We start from the raw sequence: 27960 nt of genomic DNA on the forward strand, positions 1-27960 counted from the left end.
TTGGAGAGGATTTCAAGGTACAGTACAACACTTATGTTCCACTATTAGGCTCTGTTTGGATAAAAAGCTTATTTAAGCGCTTATAACAAGACTTATCATATACGTCTTAATGTATAAGCTATTTCTATAATAAAAGAAAAAGTAAAACAAAGTCAAACTGGTATAAGCTATTTAGAGAAGCTATCATAGAGAGCTTATGGAAATAAGCTGAAAACAGTTTATGCACATGTCATAAGCTCTCGCAAACAGTGTCACAAGTGCTTAAACCAGTGTAAAGTTCAAATAAGTCAATCGAAAAAGACCCTAATTATTTGGTGTTTCTTGTGAACTGGTTCTTACTATAAGTTTTGTGCAGGTTTTCTTCTGTTTAACAATTACAGCAATAGGTGTTTCGCAGACTCGTGCTTTAGCCCCAGATACTAACAAGGCCAAAGATTCTACAGCTTCAATATTTGAAATTCTAGACAGCAAACCAACCATTGACTCAAGTAGTAATGAGGGTGCGACGCTAGAAACTGTGAAAGGTGATTTTGAACTTCAAAAAGTCAGCTTTAGATACCCAACAAGGCCTAATATTCAAATATTCAAAGATTTGTGTCTTAGCATCCCAGCTGGAAAGGTAATCATTTAATAATTACTTTAGTAAATCTCATCATTGTGCAAAGAGAAATTATTTTTTTAACAACCATAGACAACTTTTGCGACAACTTTTTAAAGGTGCTGATATTATCGCTGTAGTGAAAATGGAGTGATATAAGTGATTTAAATATATTTTTCTTCTGATTTTGTTGATCATTTTAGATTAAAGGCCAAGTGATGAAGTTGATTTAACGAAATAAGTTGAGAGAACTGCTTCTTCTAATTCATTTACATGGAAGTAATTAATATCATGCAAAGTTTATATGGTTCGACATGTTGTCATACATACAAGACTATATTGTTATTGTTATGCCTGAAATGATGATAATAAAATCTTATCTCCATTTACTTACAAAACGTACGCTTTTTATTGTCTTGCACAATATAAAAAAAAATCCAAACTGAAGATAGAACTGAATTATTCTTGAACAAACTTAATTAGAATAAAAAAAAAATTATATAAAAAAATGTCTCTAAAAATTTCACTGAATAATTGATGAATTGAGAAAATGCTTGGTTGTATGGTCGTGTAGCTAAGAAACCGAACAACAATTTGGGAGGTTGGTCAATAGGACAGTTGTATGGTTGTGTCATGCGTGGCCATGAGAGATAGTGTGAGGGGAGGGAGAGGGGAGGGGGAGATGGAGAGGGTGAGGGAGAGAGCAAGAGAGAGGTTTGAATCCTAGGATAGGAAAGGCGGGTACGTGAATGGAAAAAGAGGGAAGGGGTGGTTGTAGGTAGGGGCTCTTGCATTCTATTTCTCCAAGATTTCTCAAACAAGAACATCACTTATATGCCCCAGTTTAATTAACATTCCACTTGCTATGTTACATTGACTTTTTCAATGAAAAATATTGCAAAGTATGAATAAGTGACATGACTAATGTGTAAACATTCTTTTCACTCTTTTTGAAATGTCTACGTCCTTTGCAAGACTTTGATGTGTTATCAAAAGTTCTGTTCTTATTTCTTCTATTGGTTTGTCTTAGATTTTCTTAATTTTATATTTTGTGACCGGCTCAAATGACTCAAGAAATAATATAGAGCATATGTGTACTTTGTTAGAGATGGGAAAGATTTATTGTCTTCATCAAATCCGCCCCCATAAATGTCACTCATATTTCATGCATATTCATCCTCCATATATAGATGAGTATGCATCACAAAACTAAGTATATATTAAGTAACTTCATGTTAAAGAAATGCATGAATTACATATCAATTTTAAAATTGATATGTAATTTTATCAAGTTTGATCATTTTTTTATCAAGCCTGTTCATTCTTTTAATTCTAATAATTTTCTCCAAGATATATTAAGAAAAACTAAACCAACATTGATGTTGAAAAACATACTGTTTATGAGTTACATGCGTTAGCGCAGTAGAAATAGCAGAAAGACGGACACGCTAGAATGAAATGTTAAATAGGAACGAAAAATTCATCCTAAAAAGACACTTAAAAAGGAAGGAAGATAGTATATATATGGGTTTTACTAATACACACCCACTCATTTTTATGAAGGTGTGCATTAGCAAGGTACACCATTTTGAGTTGGACAAAAACACTATTATTTTTAAATTAAAAATAAATAAAATTGGGGAAAAAATGTCATTTTGTTTTTTTTTCCTTCACAATTATATATATATATATATATATATATATATATATATATATATATATATATATATATATATATATATATATAGGGCATTTCAAATAAGAGGACTTTTTAAATGAGAGGGTGAGAGGATGAAACAGTGGCCATTAGATTAGTTAGATGGCTGTGATTAAAAGAGATGTTTAATGAGTGATGATGAAGGATTTTTACCTCTCATAAAACTATTTACACGTAAGTATAATAGGATCGTGTCCACAGGGAGTTGCGTATTTCATAAGCATTTTCACAATATTTGTCACGTTAAGTGTTTGAGTATAAATTGTTTGTTTGTGTAAAACTATTTTCCTAATCGACATAAAAGTAAAACGAGAAGAGATAGGGCTATCCCCCTTGCGGTCAGAGACATCAACCAAGCGTAACAGCTGCAATCTCTCGATCGATTAACGGATTCTAGCTTTTTAAACTATATTATCACAATCACTCGACAATATCATTCGTGTCCAAATGATATCGTTATTTCTAAGGGATCGTTTAAACATCGATTTTCCAAACATTTAAACGATCACAAAGTCGTTTGGGTAGTTTAATCGACGATTTTCCAACCGATTAAATTACCCAAAAGCATTAAGTTCTAGATTAAAAGTGATTATCAAATATTAACATCCATGTCTAGAGTGATAACTTAAGATAGATTGTTATTCTATTTCTAGATTCAAAAGTATGTGTCCATATCATTTTGAATCTCAATAAAACAATAAAAGCAAGAATAACAACAATATTGAATAAATAAGCTAGAACCATATATTAAAAGATCAAAAGATTACATAATAGCTTGTTTGAATACCTCAAAACTACAAGAGTAGATGTAGCTACATATGTCTATGATAGCTTTGCAAAGGATGAAGAAAGGGTGAAGATTCCATGACAAGATCCATGATGTCTCAACAAATCTTGGCTTGAATCTACTCCTAACTACCTTGCTTTGTGTTTCTCTCTCTAGAAAAGCCCTAGTCTCTCTCTAAAAAACCAGAAAATATCAATAAAAATGTAATAGAATGAAAAAGAAGAGAAATCTATTTATATGGGCTGAGTCTGGGTAATCTGGCTTAAGCCAGCTCAGCTCGCTTAAGCCAGATGCGAAAAATCTCACGCAGCTCTAATGGATGGCTGCCACGTAACCTTAGCTTGTTGACATTTCTAGATCTGGCTTGAGCATGCTTGGGGCGAGCTCTCTCTAGACAATTCTGGCTTAAGCGAGTTTTCTGGCTTGAGCCAGAAAACTTCTGCACTTTGGTTGATTCTTGGGTCCTGGCTTATATTTTCCTGCAAAAAGGGTAGAGTAAGGCATATGAAGCATAAATGGTGTAAATGCATAAAATTGGAGCTTTTTCCATAGATAACTTGTAGAACAAGTCACTAAAATGCCTAAATTAACATAAGAACTATATCACGGGGATACATAAATCTAACGTTATGCAACCCATGCCTGTCTCTGGCAAAATCAACTGATAGTGAAGCAGGCAATATTCCATAACCAAGTAGGAGTGGACTCATAAACTACCACGGGCTCATAAAAACCAATGAAGAATTATGTAAACGATACATGTCACGAAGAGCAACTCGGGAATTGTTACCAACCCCGCGAAAGTTCCAATATATAATATGATTATGTCTTGACAATAATAAAAAAATTGATAATTATGTCGTTGAATACAATAATTAAAAACGGATAGAATTATTAAAAAAAAATTGAAACCCTCACAAAAATATTTTAAAGCATAGTGAGATAGAGACTACATTTTTTAATTTATTTTTTGGAATCAAAAGGTGCTTTTATTTTTTTCTTAGCAACTAAATTGGGTCTCAATCTTTATACAAAACTAAATTTTGTCTTCACTCAATATTCAATTGCATCATCATTCACTATGTTAACCAATAAATGTAAATTTTACAATATCATATTTCTAATCAAACATTTTTTTTTTTTTATAAATAGGAGTATATAATACCAATTAAGTGCTAATTATTGTATTTATAACAATATCAATGTTGATCAATCGGTTTGAATGTTTTTAAAGTAAATAAGGATGCGAATTTTCATGCCTTATAATTTTGAAACATTGATCATTATTTGTTTTATTTGCGTATAGTTCATCTATTGCAGATCAAAATTTGTACATTTTTTTGTCGCGTACGTATATAATTCATTTACCAAAAACATCAAATGTGAAGGAATTTAAAATTATATAAGTATGTATTTTGTCAACTCATCATAATACATTGACGTTTTTTCATGGTTTGTTCCCCCCCAAAGACCAAAAGTGAAGGAATTTAAAATAAAATAAAAAATTAAAATATTTTTTTAATTAATATAAAAAATTAAACAAAAGACATAAAAAAGCTAAGAAAGCAATTCATCATAATGTTCAGAGTTTTGCTGGAGTATACAATGAGTTGGATCATCACATTTGGCTAAGAGAATCCGAACAAATGATATTAACACCATATTTTGATCTAAAACATTAAGACAGTAGGTACATGATCCAACATAGAAGTTTAACTCATACATGACATATTAACATCTGCTTTTTAAGTGTGAGATTCTTTGTATTTGTGACTTGGTGAGATAGGCTAATAAGGTCAGATGCACAACATGGTAAAAAAGGTAAAAAGGTGGGTTGGTGGTAGTTTCAAAGATGGATGTTTTTTTATTTCTTTTATAAGAAGAGAGAAAATAAATTAGAAAAAGAAAGAAGATGAAAAAATAATTTGAACATAGAGAAATAATAAGGGAAAATAACAAGTTGTTGTTAGTTTTATGAGTTTGTTGAAGAAGTTGGGGATTACTGGGTAATATACTACCAAAATATTAGACTTATTAAAAAAAATTCATATCAATTTTAAATGTCTAATAAACATGTATTTTGTTAATTTAGTATAACACATTTACGTTTTCCTTTTATGAGATCCCAGAAAAGACCAAAGGTGAAGTTTTTATTTTTATTTTTATTTTTATTTTTAATAAATGAATAGAATGCAAAAGCATAAAGTGAAAGGTATGATGTCTCAACTAGATTGGCACGTGATAATTAACTTTCTCCTTTGCCCATACTCAAAAAAAGGTGAAGAAATTTGAAATAATAGATGTTGAAAAAAAAATAGTCTTAGACAAAAAAAAATTGCAAGAAAGTGAATGAAATCAAAAATATAACAGATAAAAAAAAGTTAAACAAATTACACCCAAAAAATAAAATAAATCATTATAATGTTGGTACTTCTCATTGAGCTTACATTGAGTTGTATCATCGTATTAGACTATATGAAAACCATACAATTGAGATTAATATTACATCTTCATTCAAAATATCTAAAAATATAAATTGCACGAAAGTGAATGAAATCAAAAATATAAAAGATAAAAAAAAAGTTAAACAAATCACACCCAAAAAATAACAAAATAAATCATTATAATGTTGGTACTTCTCATTGAGTTTACATTGAGTTGTATATATGGGTCATCTCATGTATATGTTATTCAACATCTACTATTCCATCAATTGTAGTACTTTAACTCATACATGACATATTAACATATATCCTCAAAGTGTGTGACTTTATGTGTCCGTAATTATATGACATAGTCAAATAAGGTCAAACAGAGACACACCAGATAAAAAAGGTTGCTTGGCGGGGATTTAATGGAGAGAGGTTTCTGATCCTTTCTTTCATGAGAAAAGAGAAAAAAAATTAGAAATGACTTTATGTATCCGTAATTATATGACATAGTCAAATAAGGTCAAACAGAGACACATCAGATAAAAAAGGTTGCTTGGTGGGGATTTAATGGAGAGAGGTTTCTGATCATTTCTTTCATGAGAAAAGAGAAAAAAAAATTAGAAAAAGAAGATGCAAAAGAAATTTGAGATTGAGATAAATGACACCGGTAAATTTTTTTTTTTTTTTTTTTGTTTTCTCCACAAGGTTATAAAGAATAAAGTGAGTAATTAATTTCTCAAAAATTAGACTTAATTAATAAAACACAATAAATTTTAGGAAATTATAATAATTTCACATAAATTTAAAATGTCGTTTCGTCAACTCCTTAAAACACATGCATTTTTTCATTGTTATATCTCACCAAAAAGCGAAAGTGAATGTATTTTAATAATAGAGGTTGGATAAAATCATTTGCATGAAAGTGAATGACTCCCGAAAACGTATATTTAATATAAAAAAATTAAGCAAACAAAATTCCAAAATTAACAAAACAATTTGTTACGATGTTCAGAGTTCTTAGAGTGCCTACATTTGATTTGATCATTGCATTTGACCAAGAGAAACTCCATACGTAAAATTCACATCACATCTAAACTCAAAACCTTAAGACTTTGAGTATATTTGTCATCTCACTTATATGTTGCTCAATATATACTCTTACATATAATGTAGAAGTTTAAATCACACGTGACACATTAACGTCTTTCCCTCAAGTGCGAGACTATTTGTATCTGTGATATGATGAGATAATCAAATAAGCTCAAAGGCACAAAAGGTAAAAAATATGGTTGGTGGCGGTTTCAAAAACGGGTGTCTTTGTTCCTTAATTTTTTTAATAGAAAGGAGAAAGTAAATTAGAAAAAGAAATAAGGTGAAAAAGAATTTGTACACGAGACAAATGATAAGGGAAAAACTAAGGAGTGTGTGCTTTATTTGTGAGAGTATAGGGAATAAAATGATTTGCTGGTAATTTTATGAATTTGTTGAAGGAGTTGGAAATTATTGGGCAATTATGCTACCAAAATAATAGATTCATTAAAAGAATGTCACATGCATCAATTTAAAATGTCTAATAAACATGTATTTTGTTAATGTAGCAGAACACACCTACATTTTTTTCATTGTCAAATCGTACCAAAGAATAAAAGTGAAGAAATTTAAAATAATAGAGGTTAAATAAAAAATTGCTTAACAACAAATGACATCCAAAAACTAAAATTTAAGATACAAAATTAACAAAACAAATAAAAAAAAACTAACAAACCAAATCATCATAATTTTGAGACTTTCGTGGGAAACTTTATTGGGTTGTATCACAACATTAGGCTGAAAGCAAGCGCACACAAGTAAGATTGACATCACAACTTCACCCAAAATCTTAAGACATTAGATATGAGTCATCTCACTTATATGTTGTTCAACATCTACTATTGCATTCAATGTGTTATTTTAACTCACATTTGACACATTAACATCTCTTCATTAAGTATGAGACTCTCTGTGTCTGCGATCCACCACCACGAACCACTTCCGCTTCCCAAAAATGTTGAAGCGGGTATGATATCAACATTGAGACTTATGGGGAGCCAACACTTGTGTGAATGATGACACATTGCAGAAAGAGCAATCACACAAGTGAGAATGATGTTACATCTTCATCCAAAACTTCAAGACTTAACTGAATAAGTCTATTTTTCACTTATTTGTTCTTCAACCTCCAATGTTTTATCCAATATTGAGATTTAACTGACACTTGATACATTACAATATTCTTTCAATTGAAGGTGACGAAATTCTAACATGTGTTTGTCACGGATGTCTATACTAATTTTAGATAAATTAATACTTGGTGTTATAAATTAATTATATAAATCTATATAATCAATTTAATATTGTAACCAAAAAAATCAATTTAATATTCAAAACTTACCCAATTTAAAAATTATTGCAAAAGAAACAAATAAAAAATAAACCAAATTCAGTAAAAACAAACTTTTTTTGAAGTAGTCTAGTGGCTAGAAATTCCACCCTTAAGATGGATAAGTGGGATGACTAGGGTTCGAACCATGACCTCCTGCATATAATGCAATGTCCATTATAGTTATTTTTTGTTAAAAGTAAATAATGTACTTCCTCCGTCTCACAATATTAGTCATTTAAGGTTTGTGCACGATTATTAAGGAAATGATTAATTGTATTGAATTCAATAGTAAAATTAGTGGCATTTACTAAAACACCCTTATTAATTGTAGTTAGTGAAATAGTTAAGTTGGATGAAATTCAATAAATAATGGTATAATAGTGGAAAAAATAATAAATGATGCATTGATATTGTAAAGTGACAATTATTTTGAGAAAAAAAACAATAATTGTGAGACAGATGAAATATTAAATTTTTGTTTGTATGACTAATAAAGTATTAAAATAGATCTCACCTATTATTACCATGTCATTATTTTTATACTATCTTTTTAGTTAATGCATTACGTTTTTAAATATAAAAGTTAATTTTTTTGACCTTAAATAAATGTTAGAGTAAATTACATTCCTCTTCTCTCAAAATGCTTGAATTACACTCCCCTCCTCTTATGTTAAAATATACATTCCTCACCCTTGAAAAATAAAATTTATACTCCCCTCCCTTATAAGATGCTTGAATTGCAACCCCCTACCTTAATAATTAAATATGCATTACACCTTAATCTATTTTAACATAAATAATTACTTTTTATGATATATGCTAATTTTGAACCACCATTTTAGAAAAATAAATTAATTTCTTTATAGTTTAAATGTCAATGATAATTAAATTTAAATATTTTGCTATTAATTTTATAATTTAGAGTATAAAATTAACTTTTAAATAACCATATTTTATTGTTTTTAGTAATTTTTCACATATTTTAATTTTATTTTGAGTTGTTTCATTTTTTATAATAAGGTTTAAAACTATATGTTAATAAAATTGTGAAAAAAATAGCGAAAAACTATGTATTCAAATTTTGGTTATATTAAAATAGACCGTCAATATGATTTGTTTTCAAAGTGTGTTACATAATTATTTTTTTTCTAGATTATTATAAAATGGCTAAAATATGGTCTTAGTCCCTGCAAATATGCCTCGTTTTGGTTTTAGTCCCTGGTAAATTAATTTTTTGTTTTTGGTCCCTGCAAAATTATAAGAGACTATTTTCAAAAACAAAAAATTTTGCAAGGACCTTTTTTTAAAAACAAAATATTTTGCAGGGACCAAAAACTAAAATTGGTTCAGTTATAATGTGCCACGTATGCAAATCATCACAAAAGTGGGGTCAAGGACTATTTTCAAAAACAAAATTTTTTTGCAGGGACCAAAAACAATTTTTTTTTTATCAGGGACTAAAACCAAAACGAGACATATTTGCAGGGACTAAAACCATATTTTAGCCAATAAAATTATTGAGGGACTAAAGTGTAGATTTTAACATAAGAGGGGAGGGACATGTAATTCATGCTTCTCTTAAGGAAGAAGATTGAAATGTTTTCTAATATGTTTTGAATAAGAGGGGAGATGAGTGTAATTCAAGCATTTTGAAGAAAGAGGGGTGTAATTTACTTTAAATGTTATTTATTGACCCAAAATTTAATATTGACCGTTCCCTAAAAAAAATACTTTTATTGACCGTATTAAATATAAACGTTAATTTTGTTGACCTTAAATAAATGTTATTGATTCAAAATTCAATACTCCATTACGGTCAATAAATGTTTATTGACCGTAATTTAAAACGAGTTAAGATCATCTCCATTACGTTGCTTTAATTTTGACTATAAATATTGTATTGTAAGAAGTTAATTATCAAATCAACCTATAAAAAATAATGGCAACCCACATCAACCTTCTCTTTGTTACCATTGCAATGCTATGTCTTGCTTCAGTGACGTTTGCCGGTAACAAACTAGTTTCTTAACTAAATTTTGTTGTGTTTTCAATTAAATGTCTTGCAATTGTAGATTTTGTTAGTGGTGTTTTAAATATCTATTTATTTTTTAAGTTTTAGAAATATTTATATTATGAAATTTTATATAATAAGCTTGAAATGATAATTTCTTGTATGTTAGATGATATTTCTAATAGCGTTTAACTGATTGTTGCAGAAGTAGATTTGACAGGTTCTGGAGAAGTTTCAGGAGAATGCTTCCCTTTTCCGACATGTCCAAATGATACATTTCAATGCTCCCTTCATTGCCTTAACAAGGGCTACCAACATCGTGGCGATTGTGCATTTGGCAAGAAGCTATGTTGTTGTAACCCCAACATTTGAGAGATTTATATTTGATAATTGCACTTTTTGAAATTTTGTAGACGTATCTATACAAAGTCTATAAGATTTTCATAAAAATAAGTTGAAAACTCAACATTGAAATTTCAATTAAATAACATTGAAATGTTATATTTAAAGTTTAAACCTTTATTCTACCTTGGTCCTTGACTGTTAAACCCAATCAAAATAAAAAAAAAAAAAAAAAAAAGCAACCGTAATCTTCACGGTTCACTCAATTGCACCATGGTGTAGCCAATTTGTATTGATTATGACTATCATATCACGAGTTCCACTTTACTTTCAACGAGCATCTGCATATTTGTGGTGAATTGAAAATGATATAAATGGGAAAGAGATAAAGGGTAGGGTTGTGTGTGGAAAGTAATAGATGTTCTTATTTAGATTTTCAAATGATATGGACCATTGATTCAATCTAACAATGAAATTTTTATGCTTCACTGGTGAGGATCTTAATTGAACTCTCACCCTTGAATCCACCTATCAAAACAATAAGATGTATGTTAAAAATTTAACCAAGTTCCTTAGTTTTGCTTTTATGTCAAAATCAAATTTGTTGGTGTCAGTGTAACTATTAAGTTTGTTCGCCCAACACATGGCAGAAGTGGAACATAGACGTTGTAATTTATAGTTTTTTAGATTAATAGTGTTTTTCACCTCTGTAATGTCATTTTCGGTTTGATTTGCACCCTCGTAAATTTTTTCGGTAAGATACTCATCTTCGTAGTGGCGTTGACACAAGCTTCTGCCGAGCAGTATTAATTCCAGAATCATATGCATCGACAATTGCATTAGGAAGCGAGTCTTTATGTTTTTATTTTGAGCACTTTTTTACTACTTGTTTTCATACGTGAGTTAGTATATGATCTCTAATTCATATTTAATGTTTACTCTGTTTATGCTTCTTGCTTGCTCTTGTATATTTGTTATTTTCGGATTGGTGACCCTTTCAGTGGATTTGTGGGCTATATGCCATAAATTATGAGAGCACCATGGGTTCCTAAGATACTTCCATCGAAGGTGATGGTCAGATTAGGCAAGTGTGCCAAATCGTTTATTAAGTAATAACGTGTAAGTATGGTATCGTATCTACATGGATTATCATTTCGTCCAAACCATTCACGTTACTTATTTGGTTAACAAAATATAGATAAAGAGTTGAACAAACTACAACGTGTGTTAATATTTAGGATTTTTTTTTTCGTTGAAGCAAAATGTGGTAATTTTTTGAAGTCATGTATTTTAGAGGATAACTCAAATTCTTTAATGTAGAATTTTAGACAATAATTGGAGAATTTTTATAAAGTATTTCTTATATGCATGCATTGTTGTTATACTTCTATCTTAAGTTACACTAAAAATAGAAATTACTAACATGTGTTGTTAGCTTCTAAAGTATTAAGTTCAACCTTCATTGCAATGAATATAAAATAGACATTACAAGTTAAGGAAATTACAATGTGTGTTAATATTTAGGTTTTTTTTTTCTTTGAAGCTAAATGTGGTAATTTTATGAAGTGATGTATTTTAGAGGATAACTCCAATTCTTTAATGTAGAATTTTAGATAATAAATTTGGAATATTTTTATAAAGTATTTTTTGTATGCATACGTTGCTGTTATACTTTTATCTTAAGTTACACTAAAAATAAAAAGGTTTAATTGCACTTTTCCCCCTTGTAGTTTGCCAATTGTGCGATTTTGCATCCTATAGTTTTAAACGAGCGATTTTGCCCCCTATAGTTTTCCCTCTTTCTGATTTTATGGTCCCCATGACATTTTGTGCTAAACTCCGATTAACTTTTCACTCCACCGACCTCTTGCTACGATTTGGTCTGGTTGACAATGGAATTGGAGAGTTGAAGACATTTTGTCAGAGTTACTTAAGATAAGACTGGAAATATCAGTCTGACATGCTGATAAGGTTTTAATGACAAATTTGCTAAATTAGCCAGGTCACTGATTGGAAAGTCGAGTCACAACGATCTTGGTTTTCTGATGCTAGTGGTAATACTAATGGGGTTGTATAACTCTGGATTGTCGATTGGTGTTGACTAGCCAGTCCCAACTTGTTGCTTTCAGTTAGCAATCACAGGCTTATACTGATCTGATCTGGTTAACGAGGATGGAACTGGGAAGATTTTACAATTGATGATGATCTTATTACAACTCCTTAATTCCTTTGGACTTGGAAGGATTTTGATCTTATCCGAATCTAGTTGTTGAGATCTTATAATGGAAGGTTAACTAATCAATTGGTTTAACAGTTTCAAAATTCAAGTACATGGAAAATCAAAGTGTTTTACTAAAATTGGAACTGAGTTAGGTTATTGGTTCTAGGACAGTCGGACGATGCAGGCTAGCAAATTAACAGACGAGTGAGAACTTAAACAGAAATTACTCATAACCCTTGACGAGTAATTGAACTTATACTGGTCTGAATTGGTCATCAACCATGTAACTGAAAGGCTAAAGACATTTGGTATAAATACTTAAAAATAACACTCTATAATATCAGTTTGACTTACTGATATCGAGAAAATAGGAAGGTTTGCATCTCAAGGAATTCTTACATTAACGAACGTAACTGATGGGTCTCAAGGCACTCGAAGAGAAGAATTTATCTGTCCTTATGAAAATTAGACAGGCTCGGGAGAGCGTATTGTTCATAACATTTCTAAGACTTGCTGATTACGAATCAAGCATCGCTCAATTTGATGAATTTGTCTGAGTGAGGGTTCATATGGATGGATAGGTAATGGAAGATTCGGCTTCTACTGAGTTCAAACTAATACTTCATAATCTTTTTTCTGTTGGCAATTCTCTCGAGTTGGGACAAACTTGGTTAACAAGAGTATTTTGTTTTTAATAGGTGATGTATATATGAAGAGGCAAGTCAGGTTGCAAATGATGCTGTTGGTAGCATCAGAACTGTTGCATCATTTAGTGCTGAACAAAAGGTGATGGATATGTACCAGAAAATGCATCATTTAGTGCTGAACGAAAGAGGCACACAGTTACCAGGTGGACAAAAACAATGTTGCAAGAGCTATATTGAAAGACCCTAGAATACTTTTACTTGATGAGGCAACCAGTGCACTCGATGCTGAGTCAGAACATGTAGTTCAAGAGGCTTTAGATAGAGTCAGTGTTAACAGAACTACTGTTGTTGTGGCTCATCGTCTTGCAACGATTAAAGGTGCTGATATCATAGCTGTTGTGAAAAATGGGGTGATTACTGAGAAGGGTAGACATGATTTATTGATGAAGATTGATGGGTAGTCATCATAGATTTATATTTATTAGAGAAAAATAACGGATAGGGTTGCAGATCAAATCAGGATTAGGAGGCATATCAGTAAGATGTCAAGTGTTGTTAGCTTCTAAAGCATCAAGTTCAACCGCAATAAATATAAAATATACATTACGAGTTAAAGAAATTACAATGAGTGTTAATATTTAGGATTTTTTTTTTTTCTTTGAAGCAAAATGTGGTAATTTTACGGAGTAATGTATTTTAGAGGATTACTCAAATTCTTTAATGTAGAATTTTAGATAATAAATTTGAAGAATTTTTATAAAGTATTTCTTGTATACATACATTGCTGCTATACTTCTATCATAAGTTAGGGTGGCATTTCAGTGCCTTTAACTTTGGTGTCTTTGGGTGCCTTTAGTTCATTTTAAGTTACACTAAAAATAAAAATTACTAACATGTGCTTACATGTTCGGTCACGTTCTTAGAAAAAAGTATTGAAAAGAATGGGCTTCATTATTGAGGTACTAACAAAGTATTAAAAATTTTTTAGTAATGGTAAGTCGATGACATTACAACCCCCTAACAAAGTGTGACTTATTACAAAAGAATCTATAAATCTTTTAAATGTACAAAGCAATAAGTAATATTGAGTCACTATGGAAAACGGTTTAAAGACAGTGCATGTTACCTCAAAAATAATGGTGACTATCTAACTATATATACACTTTGCTTTCTCATCTCTAGTAATTATTCCTTTTTAATTATCATGTTCCTTCTCTAACTTTACTTCCACATTATTTTTTTGAAACAACATATTATTAAAAAAAAAAATCAGGAACTCGTTTACAAACTCTAGGATACATTACTTGCTTGGTTACATGTTTCATATCCTAGGATACAAACTCTAGGATACATTAAGTTCTGTGACTGATCACAAAATGAAGATATTTTCATGTCACATGTCACTGATCACAAAAGAAACCTAACCAAGGACCACCGCACATTCTTTTAATAAGAGTAGTTAATATAATTAATGACATGTGAAAAGTGTGACTTAGACATACATTATACATTAGCTGACCCACTTTCCACTCTGCTTCAGAACGAAAAAGAGAGATAAATAACAGAGAGTACAATAAGTGATTCAAATAATTAGGACCACCAACGCATATGTGTCTCCTAAAATAGACAAAGGAACTCTTGTACTCCAAATTGAAAATTATTTTGAAAGTTTGCAATAGATTGTGTGCTTTTTCCATTGCATCATCTTACTTGGTTGTTAAGTAATGCATGTTACAATCACAAAGCACTTATGTTTATGTTATGTACTAAAAAAATTACTTTTTTGCAGCACTTATGTGATTCCAATAGAGAGTGTGTGTGTGAAGAAATGCATTGCATGTTCCAACACCCCTTCCTACGTCCTTATAAATTAGCAACTGAATTCCCTCATTCTATCCCATTCCCAATAACATCATCATCATAGCCACCATCATCATTCCTCAACCTAACCAAAATTCTTTACTCCTCTCACACTTTCTTTAAAGCAACCTCGGAGTTTCATTCTCTCGGCATTGACAGTGATATTGACACTCGTTATCCAACCACGATATTTGTTCCTGATGACAAAGCATTCGCAAATGCTTCTGTTTCCAAAAGATATAACTCGCTTAGCAACGATAACAAAATATTCTCTCGATACATGACACTTGAGAACAAAATATTTGTTATTGTCGCTAAGCGACTTGTATCTTTTGGAAACAGTAGCATCTACGAATGCTTTGTTATCAGAAACAAATACCGTGGTTGGATAACGAGTGTCAATCTCACTGTCAATGCCGAGAGAATGAAACTCCGAGGCTGCTTTAAAGAAAGTGTGAGAGGAGTAAAGAATTTTGGTTAGGTTGAAGAATGATGATGATGATGATGATGATGATGATGATGTTATTGGGGAAGATAAGTTGAGGGATGATGATGATGATAAGATGATGGTAACGATGAGAACTATTTGGAACATGATGATGATGATGTTGGAATATAAAGATGGAGCAGACGAAGAGCAATGGCAATTGACAATAGAGAAGTGCATTGCAGAACCATTTATATAGTCACAATTAATCGTAGATTATTTATTTATTTTGAAATTAGAAGATTATGTAGCACGTAACCATCATTGTCATCAAATGTGTTTGAGAAGAATACTATGAATACTAAAGTTCTCAAATGACTAAAGCAAATGGGTAGAAAGTCCATAGTGATGACTCATGCTGAAGCAATAAAGTGTGGCATTATAGCCACTAAATGTGGTTCCAAATAAATCAGATGTATGTATAGTACAATACTCCATTACTTAATAATTAAGAGAAAGAGAGAGTGAGAGATAGTATGATATTGAATTAAAAAATACAAATAAGTTTTAATAATTAATTTTTAAAAATAAGTATGAGTTTATTACAAGGTAATTTTGTCATGTCATAATAAAATCTAAAAATAAGTATGACTTTTTTAGTACACCAAAGTCTTTTGAATTATGCTAACAATGTATTGTTTTCAACAAAATTATGTGGTATAGTTTTTAATAATATGTTGTTTCAACAAAAAAAAATGTGGAAGCAGAGTTAGAGAAGGAACATGATAATTAAAAAGGAATAATAATTACTAGAGATGAGAAAGCAAGTATATATTGCTTATTGCTTTGTACATTTCAAGATATAAAGATATATAGCACATTCTTTCATTCCTAAAAAAAAAAAAAGTACATTCTTTCATTATAAGTCACACTTTGTTAGGGGGTTGCAATGTCATCGACTCACCATCACTAATTTTCTTTTAATACTTTGTTAGTTACACTTTGTTAGTACCTCGATAATGAAATCCATTCTTTTTAATACTTTTTTTTTCTTAAAATACAATGAATTTTAGTAAGAAGAATTAAATGAAGGGAAAGAAGGACATAAGGACTAAAGATAGAGTAGGTACAAAAGAAAAAGAAAAAGAAAAAGAACCATTCTGGACAGCTACAAACACCAGAGAGAAAAATTAAAACAAAAAGCAAAAACAATACCAAAATGAATGAAGGTGGAAACAAAAGGACAAGGTACCACTTAAAGTGACAGTGATAAGAACCTAATGGTTGTTTTTTTAACAAAATACGAGTAAAAATATAGAATTAAGAGCCTGTTTGAAACACTTCCCAAAAACTCTTTTTAAGTTTGTTATACCCTGTTTTTGGACCTAAAAATACTGGGCCCAATTTCATTTCAAACTTTGTCAAATATCAAATTTCAACTGCACAGTTCAAATTGTCTCTGCTACGCAGTGTTTTCAATCACATTTTTTACCTATGTTTTTCATGCATAAAACCTTTTCAAAATGTCTTTACTTGTCTTGTAAGTCATTCAAAAGTGTCTCTGAATCATTACATTGCTTTTTCTACAGTTTATTTCAAAATTTGCAAAAAGTCGTACAGAAGGGTATTTTGGTCATTTCCTGCAGTGGGACCCATTTTCATCCTTGTGACTGTCTCTGAGTCTTCAGATTGTTTTTTTTGCATTTCATCAGTAAACCTTGTTAAAATTCATTTCAAATTTGCGTCTGAGTCAGTGTCAGGTCAATTTGAATCTGTTTAGGTCGTTTTTAGCCCTAGGGGCATTTTGGTCATTTCACATAAAATTTTGGCATGGGGAGGTTACTTTGAAGTACCTCATTTAGGCCATTGGTTCGTTTTAGTCCGTTTTGTCAATTTTATTTTTGTTTCGCTTTACGTTTGGTCAAATTACGTTTTTTATTCAATTTTATTTTTAGATTGCATTTTGGTCCCTCAAAATTGAGGTCCCAAAATTGCATGTTTTGTCCAAAAGTTTTTAATTGCATTTTAGTCCTTACTTTCATTTTTCAGTCCAGTCCATATATTTTTCAAATTTGCAAACAGGTCCTTCAAGTTAAAATTACAGGGCAGCGCTTTCTTTTCAGTCCAATGCCACATGTCAGTTTCCTATTGGTTCCAATACACACATGTCAAGCTATAAAAGGTGTACAGTGCCACACAGACCCATTAATCACACGCCAACTCATAAACACAATCAGATTCTCTCTCTCCATTCAGTTGGATCAGAAACAGAAAATTTCTCAGAATTTCTCAAAGAACACCAAGAACAAAAACCCTAACCGTTTTCCAGAAACTGAAAAATTCATCAGAATCAACCATTTCCGCATCAATCCTCAGAGATTCGTGTGAATCTTCATCACCGGATTGAAGAATTCTCCTACAATTCAAAGTGCGAGCTCACATTGAAGCAAGCTCAAGCACTGATCATAGGGATTCTTCACGCAGATTCAAGGAGTATTGAAGCAAGCTCAAACACGAAATCACAGAGAGAGAAGTAGAGAAAGAATCAGAGAAGATGAAGAAGCAGAACCGGTAAACCGATTTATTTTCGGTCCAAAAGCAAGCAAAATCATCAAAATCATCAAGAACAAAATCAAGGTTTTCCGAAGATTTCCTCCATTAAAGGTTTCAACCAAAACCTTAGGTAAAACTCATAATCTCTTTTCCAAAAGTGTTAATCATGGTTTAAACCGGTAAAAAAATCACGTAAGCAAGAGGATCAAAATTTCCAGAATTCAAAGAGAAAACTATAACCGTAAACATCAAAACCTAGATCCGTAAGGATCAAGGCTTTGAAAGCAAGAACGAGTACCAGAAGAGCAGCGAACAACGAAACGATGTAGATCTTCAAGGATCTAAACGTTTTGTTTCAAAAAGATCAAAATCAATTTCAAAGTCGTACGACAAATTTCCAGATCTACATCGTTTCAAACTGTATTTGAAAAAGTAACTGCTGGATTCGTGTTTAGGGTTAAAGGACGAATCAAAATATGCAAGAATCTTTGAAATCTGGAAAATTAGGTCACCGGAGACTGCTTGAGCTCGCCGGAGAAGATGAAGATTCCGGCGGACCTTCAAGGTCTCCGCCGTCACTTCATCCTCACCGGCGGCGAGGTTCTAGAGAGAGGTGAGGGATGAGAGAAGAGAGAAGGACTTAGAGAGAGAAAGGAAAGTGAAAAATGGAAAAAACCGGAGCTCTTTCCCTTATATAGCCAGCGAACCGGACCGGTTCAATCCGGTCCATTCCCCTTTGATTCCTGGCCGTTTGATCTAGGGTTTTAGGATCCTGGATCAATCGTGTGGCTCCTGTGCATCCAGACCTTGTAGGATTGGGCTTTGGTTTGGGCTTAGTTCTTTTTACGTTTTTTTGTTATTTTCTTGCTATTTGCGCTGCCTTTCTTGCTATCTGAACCTGTTACTTGCCTACATTGTTTATAAAAATTCCTAAAAAATTCTTAGTTGTTTCTTGGTATATTTTTGGCATTTTTATGGTGTTTTCTTGCATGTAAAAAATATTAAAATGGCATGAACAAATTTCCATGTGTTTTTACACTTTTGGTATACTTCTTGCTATGTTTTTGTTCTTGATACTTTGATATGTGTTATGAATAAATGATACCATATCTTATGATGAATATGCCTCTGGACATGTGCTTCTTTTTGCTGTTTTGAATATGATTTTATGGATTTCTTGTTTTACAAGCAACAAGTGTTTGTTTTAGAGAATAAAGTGTCAAATTTCTCTATGAATTTGGTGTGATACCTTGCTTGCATATGTTTCCATTAATTTCATGTCATGGCTTGAAACAAAATTGCTTTCAAAATTGCCATGATGTGATGATTATGGGTTACAAGCACCTTTAGATATCACATCAAAGTTTTTAGGTTTATTGCCACTTTATTACTTTTTCTTTGCCATCTTTATGCATTTCCTTTTAATTACTTCCTACTATTGTGTGCTTTATGATTACTAACCATTTCATCTCATGTGCCATACATTTCATAGCATTCCACCACTCTCTCCACTTTCTTTAGCTTAGCATTTATTTTTTTTGCAAGTTTTAATTCATTTGGTAATGTAATTTGTTATCATTGGTTTGTAGCTTGGCAAAGGGGCCATAGAATGTATTTAGGCAATTTTTGTAATATGGACTATGGACACTACGACGCACCGACACGCACACACTCACCTTAGATGTATGCATAGGATTGTATGGTTAAATAAGCGTTTAGGTTTTAAACACTTAGAGAAAATCCATCTTTTTTCAAAAAAAAAACAATTGAACTTCACTTCAAAAAATTTCATAATAAATATGAAGTCAACACTTCATTTTTTTTCCTTTCTTTTTTCTTAAGAAAAATTCAATTCATCTTAATCATTTAGACTTTCTTTTCAATCACTAATCAAACCTCACTTTTTTTGCTAAATCTCATGCTCATGAAGCCTCCCAATCTCCTTCTTCAAAACCATTTTCAAAACTAAAAATCAAACAATTAAAACGAAAAAACAAGTCTTTTTAGCAAGAACTACGCCGGTTTTGATCCCGTAAAACGGTACGTAGGCAATGAGTCAAAACTCATCCAAGCCGAAATAAAAATCAAATTCTACTTCTTCTCACCCCCATTCTTAACTAATCACATCTTCTTTTTTACAAATAAGCAATAAAACTAAAGCGTAGAAATAAGCTTAGGAGAGCGGTTCTTATGGAGTACCATAATCGCTCCGGGTGCCTAACACCTTCCCGTAGCGAAAACGACCCCCGAACTTAGAATCTAAGGGTTTTTCTCAATTTTGCCCTTCCCAAGAAAAAATAGAGAATATCAACGGTCAAAAGGTTCAAGTCCAATTAATGGCTTGGCACCAAAAAACCATGATAACAGAAATGGCGACTTCACTGGGGACTTTTTTAGCGGGTCGCGCCTAGTTTTCCTTAGTTTATATTTACGCTTTGTTTTATTGCTTACATATGTGAATACTTGTTTACTTTCATTTGACGTGTGGGGTGAGGATATCAAAAGTCCTATACCCGGGCTGAGTGAACTTATGTTTAGGTAGAGATATAATCGACAATTCGATCCGGGGGTTGCCTCGTGTATTGGATTATGCGATCAATCTCACATAGCTGAGGCATTTTGAAGGTGATATTGTCGGCGTGTGTTGTCATGCTTAGGCACTTCACTTTCAATTGTTCGACGAAGCTATGAACCGTAGTTACCAAACCCATCCTAGCCTTTTTAGGACGTAGTGCGGTGGCTAAATTGAGTGTTGTCTCAAACTTTAGTCGTCACGCGATACTACACTCAAACTAGACCTTCTCACAAATAATCATGGAACGGGTGTCGTCCTGTACTACCATGATATATGTGAGAGAGGTTGCAGTTTGGGAACTGTGTTAGAACCTTGGTTACTACTATCCAAAGCCTTAGTTCACCGGACGCCGTGTCCATCCGTGGCCCTGTTACTTTGAATCTCAACCCACCTTGTTCTTTGTAACTAAACAAAACAACCATGCATACATGCATTCATGCATAAGTTTTTTTTCACGCATACATCGAAGATTTTTTTAGACAGATCGAAACATTGTAAGACACCGCAGGTGTGAACTTGTATTCATAAGTTTACCATTGTAAAACCTTATTTTGCTTGTTTAACAGTGTTTACAATGTTTCGAATTTGTTTAAAAAGTCCTTCGATGACATTAAAAAGAGTCGTTTTTGCATTTGCATCTGCATATCATGCATCATATGCATCATACATCGGTCACAAAGGCTTCCAATTGCTCACTACTTCCTGGTTCCTCTGCCACAGTTTGAAAAGTGGCTCGTGCTCAGAAGGTCTACGAACCTGATAGAATCGATCGAACCAGAGAGTACAGAAGAAGGAAAAAGGCTATGGAAGAAGAGAACGCTCAGCTCCGTACCGAGTTAGCCGCTCTAAGGGAGGAATTGGCTAAAGCTAATGATGTCATGACTGCTCTGCTAGCCGCTCAAGAACAATCAGCTACGGCTATCCCTATAGCCACAGCTGCACCGGTGACTACAAGCGTGCTCCCAACCACATCTGCAGACGCTCGCTTTGCTATGCCAGCTGGGTTTCCGTATGGGCTTCCACCGTTTTTCACTCCTAGTACTGCAGCTGGCGTTTCTGGTACTGTCAATAATGGCCAGATTCCTGGGACGAACCCTGTCTCTGTCAATACCAGCTTGGCTCAGACAACGGCCACTCTGGATCAATTGAGTTATCGGGGAACTCCCTTGGGAAGGAGCACCTTTCTGGTGAAAGCCTTCGACGGATCCCGTAAGAACATTCTTGGGGAGATAGATCCGCCAATAACTGTCTGTCCCGAAACCTTTCTGATCACGTTCCAGGTCTTGGACATCAATGCTGCTCAGCTACCTCCGTCGTACCCGTATGCGCAATACTCTCAGCATCCTTTCTTTCCACCATTCTATCATCAGTATCCTTTGCCATCGGGACAACCTCAGGTACCCGTTAATGCCGTCGTTCAGCGAATGCAACAACAGCCTCCAGCTCAACAACGACAGCAGCAACAAGCTAGACCTACCTTTCCTCTGATACCAATGTTATATGCTGAATTACTCCCAACTCTACTTCTCAAAGGGCACTGCACAACCAGACAGGGCAAGCCTCCACCTGATCCGTCGCCTCCCAAGTTCCGTTCGGACCTCAAGTGTGATTTTCATCAAGGTGCTCTGGGTCATGATGTCGAAGGATGCTATGCTTTGAAATACATTGTGAAGAAGCTCATTAACCAAGGAAAGTTGACTTTTGAGAACAACGTCCCTCATGTCCTCGACAACCCTCTTCCGAATCACGCTGCTGTAAACATGATTGAGGTATATGAGGAAGCTCCCAGATCGGACGTTTGTAACGTTGCAACTCCTCTGGTGCCACTACACATCGGGTTATGCCAAGCCTCTCTGTTTGACCATGATCATGCCAGTTGCCCAGAATGCTTCCATAATCCTTGGGGTTGCTACGTTGTTCAGAATGACATCCAGAGACTGATGAACGACAATTATCTGACTGTCAATGACATCCAAGAAGGACAAGCTGCTGGCTGGGGCAAGTTAATACAACTCCTTGAGAATAAGCATAAAGAGGGTCTCGGATATTCCCCAACTTCAGGAGTCTCCACAGGAACCTTCTACAGTGCTGGGTTTGCCAATGCAATTACCGAAAAGACGACTGGATTTGATCCTAGGCCTATGTTTGTTATACCAGGAGGCATTGCGAGAAATTGGGATGCCATCATCATTCCTTCAATCATGCATGTTTCCGAGTAATGTGTCTTGTTGCTTAAGTGTTTTGTTTTTCAAAAATAACAATCCTCTCGCTCTGCCCGAAGCGACAGTGATATTTTCTGTAAGGGCATGTTTGTTTCGGCATCGCCGTTATTAATAAAAATTGTCGTTTCTTTCACGACTTTCATTTTTTTTTTAGTGCTTTTTTCCTTGGAAATAATGGTAATGCCAGAAAAAACCAAAACATCTTTATTTTTCTTATTAATTTCAAAGATCTGCATAAAAGAAAAAAAAAAAAAAAACCATTTTCTAAAATCATTCAACCATTCTATGCAGTTTGAACCATAATAAACCCGTTGAACACAGTAATCCTACGGTTCCTCCAAATTTTGAATTCCCTGTGTATGAAGCCGAAGATGAAGAGGATGATGATATACCATATGAGATCACTCGACTGCTTGAGCAAGAATCAGCCTATTGTATGGAACGATGAATGCCAGGAAGCTTTTGATAGCATCAAGAATTACCTGCTGGAACCACCTATCCTTGTCCCTCCCGTGGAAGGAAGGCCTTTGATTTTGTATTTGTCAGTGTTTGATGAATCTGTGGGATGCGTGCTTGGTCAACAAGATGAGACTGGAAAGAAAGAACATGCTATCTACTATCTAAGCAAGAAGTTCACCGATTGTGAAACTCGGTATACAATGCTTGAGAAGACTTGTTGTGCTCTAGCTTGGGCTGCCAAACGCCTGCGTCATTATTTGGTGAATCATACAACTTGGTTGATATCCAGAATGGATCCGATAAAGTATATCTTTGAGAAAGCTGTTGTTACTGGGAAGATTGCACGCTGGCAGATGCTTTTGTCTGAATATGATATTGTGTTCAAAGCTCAAAAGGCAATCAAAGGTAGCATTCTTGCCGATCATCTTGCCTACCAACCTCTTGATGATTACCAATCAATTGAGTTTGATTTCCCCGATGAAGAGATCATGTATTTGAAATCAAAAGACTGCGAAGAACCGTTGATTGATGAAGGTCCAGATCCCAATAGCAAGTGGGGGTTTAGTCTTTGATGGTGCTGTCAATGCTTATGGTAAAGGAATTGGGGCAGTCATTGTATCCCCACAGGGGCATCACATTCCTTTTACCGCCCGAATTCTGTTCGAATGTACAAACAATATGGCTGAGTATGAAGCATGTATCTTTGGAATTGAGGAAGCAATTGACATGAGAATCAAACACCTCGATATCTACGGAGATTCTGCGCTCGTCATCAATCAGATAAAGGGTGAATGGGAGACCCACCATGCTAAGTTGATTCCTTATCGTGATTATGCGAGACGTTTGCTGACATATTTTACAAAGGTTGAGCTGCACCATATTCCTCGTGATGAGAACCAAATGGCTGATGCTCTTGCTACTCTATCCTCCATGTTTCGAGTAAACCATTGGAATGATGTGCCAATAATCAAAGTGCAACGCCTTGAAAGACCTTCACATGTGTTTGCTATCGGGGATGTGATCGATCAGGCTGGCGAAAATGTGGTTGACTATAAACCCTGGTACTACGACATCAAACAGTTCTTGCTGAGCCGTGAGTATCCGCCGGGTGCTTCCAAACAAGATAAGAAGACCTTGAGAAGATTGGCCAGTAGATTCCTGTTAGATGGAGATATTCTGTACAAGAGAAACTATGACATGGTATTGTTAAGATGTGTTGATGAACATGAAGCGGAGCAGTTAATGCATGATGTACATGACGGTACCTTCGGGACCCATGCTACAGGGCATACTATGTCGAGGAAGTTGTTACGGGCAGGTTACTACTGGATGGCCATGGAGCATGATTGCTACCAGCACGCCAGAAAATGCCACAAATGTCAAATCTATGCTGATAAGATTCATGTGCCTCCGCACGCTCTCAATGTTATTTCATCCCCATGGCCGTTCTCAATGTGGGGCATCGACATGATTGGAAGAATTGAACCGAAGGCTTCAAATGGTCATCGTTTCATCTTAGTGGCAATTGACTACTTCACCAAGTGGGTTGAAGCAGCATCTTATACCAATGTGACCAAGCAAGTGGTAGCTAAGTTCATCAAGAACAACATCATCTGTCGATATGGTGTTCCCAGCAAGATTATTACCGACAATGGTACCAACCTGAACAACAATGTGGTGCAAGCTCTTTGTGAAGAATTCAAAATTGAGCATCATAACTCTTCTCCCTATAGACCTCAGATGAATGGTGCAGTTGAGGCCGCCAACAAGAATATCAAGAGAATTGTCCAGAAGATGGTAACCACTTACAAGGACTGGCATGAGATGTTACCCTATGCTCTGCATGGCTACCGCACTACCGTGCGCAGTTCAACCAGGGCAACCCCTTTCTCTCTTGTATATGGTATGGAAGCAGTTCTTCCTTTGGAAGTGGAGATCCCATCTCTCCGTGTGATCATGGAAGCAAAGTTATCTGAGGCTGAATGGTGCCAAAGCCGGTATGATCAATTGAATTTGATTGAGGAAAAACGTATGGATGCCATGGCTCATGGACAGTCATATCAAGCAAGAATGAAGACTACTTTTGACAAGAAAGTCCATCCTCGAGAATTCAAGGTAGGGGAACTTGTATTAAAAAGGAGGGTAAGCCAGCAACCCGACCCAAGGGGCAAGTGGACGCCTAACTATGAAGGTCCTTATGTTGTCAAGAAGGCCTTCTCCGGTGGTGCTTTAATCCTTACACACATGGATGGTGTAGAGCTTCCAAATCCAGTGAATGCCGATATAGTCAAGAAATACTTTGCCTAGAAATATGAAAAGAACAGCGTGGTAGGTCGAAAACCCGAAAGGGCGGCCTAGGCAAAAATGCGCTTCCCGGTGGATCGAAAACCCGAAAGGGCGGTCCAGGCAAAAATAAGGGACAAAAAAATATATATGAAAAGCTCGCTGAGATTGCACGCAACTCAGGCAAGAATGAGCGTCTCGATGAATCGAAAACCCGGAAGGGCGGTTCATGCAAAAATGAGATTGAAACAAAAGGCAAGTAACTATATCTGGCCAACCACCGTCCCCCTTGGGGCATCTGCAGCTGTTAATGACCATTTTCATCAAAAGCTCTTATGCTTGCAAATTCAAAGTTTCTAGGAGATGTCATGATTACTGTGTTCAATGTACCACCAACCAATAAAATTACCATTTTCCAAGCTTTGTAAATCCGTGGAGTCACGCCTTCGGCTGACCACCACTCTTATACATCAATTTGAGCTTGTGCTTTTGTTTGAAACTCTGCTTTCTTTTTACTTTCAAAGCTATATACAAAACATTTTCTTTCTCTTTTGATAATGACAATGCTTGAAACAAACATTTTTGAAAATTGAAAACTTTTTGTCTATTTTGAAAAGCAAACCTGAGCAACAGGGTACATTCAAATGAAACATGCATGAGCGAGAGTATGTTGATGTCTATTTCAATATATGTTACAAGCAGGTTCTCCTCCAGGATAGTCTGTGGTCAATGGCAAGAATGAAAAAACAGAATAAAAATGCATGAAAGTAAATGAGCTCGCTAAGTTGAAAACCCGAAAGGGCGACTTAGGCAAAAATGAGCACCCCGCTGGATTGACAACCCGAAAGGGCAGTTCAGGCAAAAATAGGGCATTGAAAAGAATTTATTTCCCCGGTGGATCGAAAACCCGAAAGGGCGATCCAGGCAAAAATGGGATGCAAAAAATGAATGATTGAAAATTGAGAAAATAACATGCAAAAAGCATTGACCACAGATGCAACGTCCACGATACATCCGGCATTATTCCCAGTAGAGTCTTCCGAGATTCTATCCCCAGCAAGTTGCATACCTACCTGCCCTCAGCCATGGTTCCGATACGTCTCCCAACGACGTCATCTCCAAAGAGGATTTCCAAGAATGTGTAATATAGCACGAGCCACTACGTGCCCAATGCTCTGACGTCTTGTCTTCCCCGTGAAGTCGTGCCTACAAAATGCCAACAGTCATGCATTACAAGCATTCATACATGCATAATCATGCATATTACGTACCCATGCATTTAATGAGTCTGTTATATCATCCATGCATATTGCATTTCCAATATCAACATCAGTCTCAATTCAATACTCATGTCAGGTTCTCTGTCAAAACCTTGTGAGCCAATAATACCGGTCAATTTCTATCTTTCAAATCGAGTCAACGTTAAGTCAATCTCAATCTATATTTTGTCAAAAAAACCAATCCCCAGTGAATATGTTTCTGTTCGGTCAAGTGGCTAGTTCAAGTCCAAGAACAGCTTGTACCTATCAATTTGCTTATGTTATCGGTCGAGTGCCCAGCTCAATCCAAGAGCAGCTTGTACCTGTCAATATGTTTCCGTTTGGTCAAGTGGCTAGCTCAATCCAAGAGCAGCTTGTACCTGTCTATCTGTTTCTGTCCGGTGGAGTAACCAGTTCGCATCCAAGAACAAGCTCACACCTGTTTGTTTGCCTTTGCTTTCGGTCGAGTGACCAGTTCGAATCCAAGAACAACTCGTACCTATCTACTTTTCCATGACCCCGGTCGAGTTACCAGTTCGAATCCAAGAACAGCTCGTACCTGTCTATGTGTCTATGATTTTGGGTCAAGTGGCTAGTTCAAGTCCAAGAACAGCTTGTACCTGTCTATCTGTTTCTGTTCGCTCAAGTGGCTAGCTCGATCCAAGAGCAGCTTGCGCCTGTCTATTTTGTATTTGTCTCCGGTGGAGTAACCAGTTCGCATCCAAGAACAAGCTCGCACCTGTCTATTTGCCTTGCTTTCAGTCGAGTAACCAGTTCGAATCCTTAAGAACAACTCGTACCTGCCAATTTTACATGTTTTCAGTCGAGTCACCAGTTCGAATCCATAAGAACAACTCGTACTTGTCAATTTTCTCTTTTTCCAGTCGAGTCACCAGTTCGAATCCGTAAGAACAACTCGTACTTGCCAATTTTCTCTTTTTCCCAGTCGGGTCACCAGTTCGAATCCATAAGAACAACTCGCACTTTCCAATATCCCCAAGTGAGTTATCAGTTCGAATCCATAAGAACAACTCATGTTTGTCCAGTAACCTCTATCCCCTGTGAAGTGACCAGTTCGAATCCATAAGAACAACTCGCAGTTGTCTGTTTGTTTCATCCCCGGTCAAGTGGCTAGTTTGAATCCA

General features: G+C 34.6%; 1 long non-coding RNA gene across 1 annotated transcript; it reads left to right on the forward strand.

The window, feature by feature from the left end:
- Positions 1–9858: 9858 nt before the first annotated feature.
- On the forward strand, positions 9859–10417 carry LOC120578007 (uncharacterized). Its single transcript, XR_005643969.1, has 2 exons — positions 9859–9965; positions 10173–10417. It is a non-coding gene; the product is annotated as an uncharacterized lncRNA (long non-coding RNA).
- Positions 10418–27960: the final 17543 nt, after the last annotated feature.

The sequence above is a fragment of the Medicago truncatula genome, chromosome 2 (genome assembly GCF_003473485.1).
Source record: "Medicago truncatula cultivar Jemalong A17 chromosome 2, MtrunA17r5.0-ANR, whole genome shotgun sequence".
NCBI classification, from domain to species: domain Eukaryota; kingdom Viridiplantae; phylum Streptophyta; class Magnoliopsida; order Fabales; family Fabaceae; genus Medicago; species Medicago truncatula.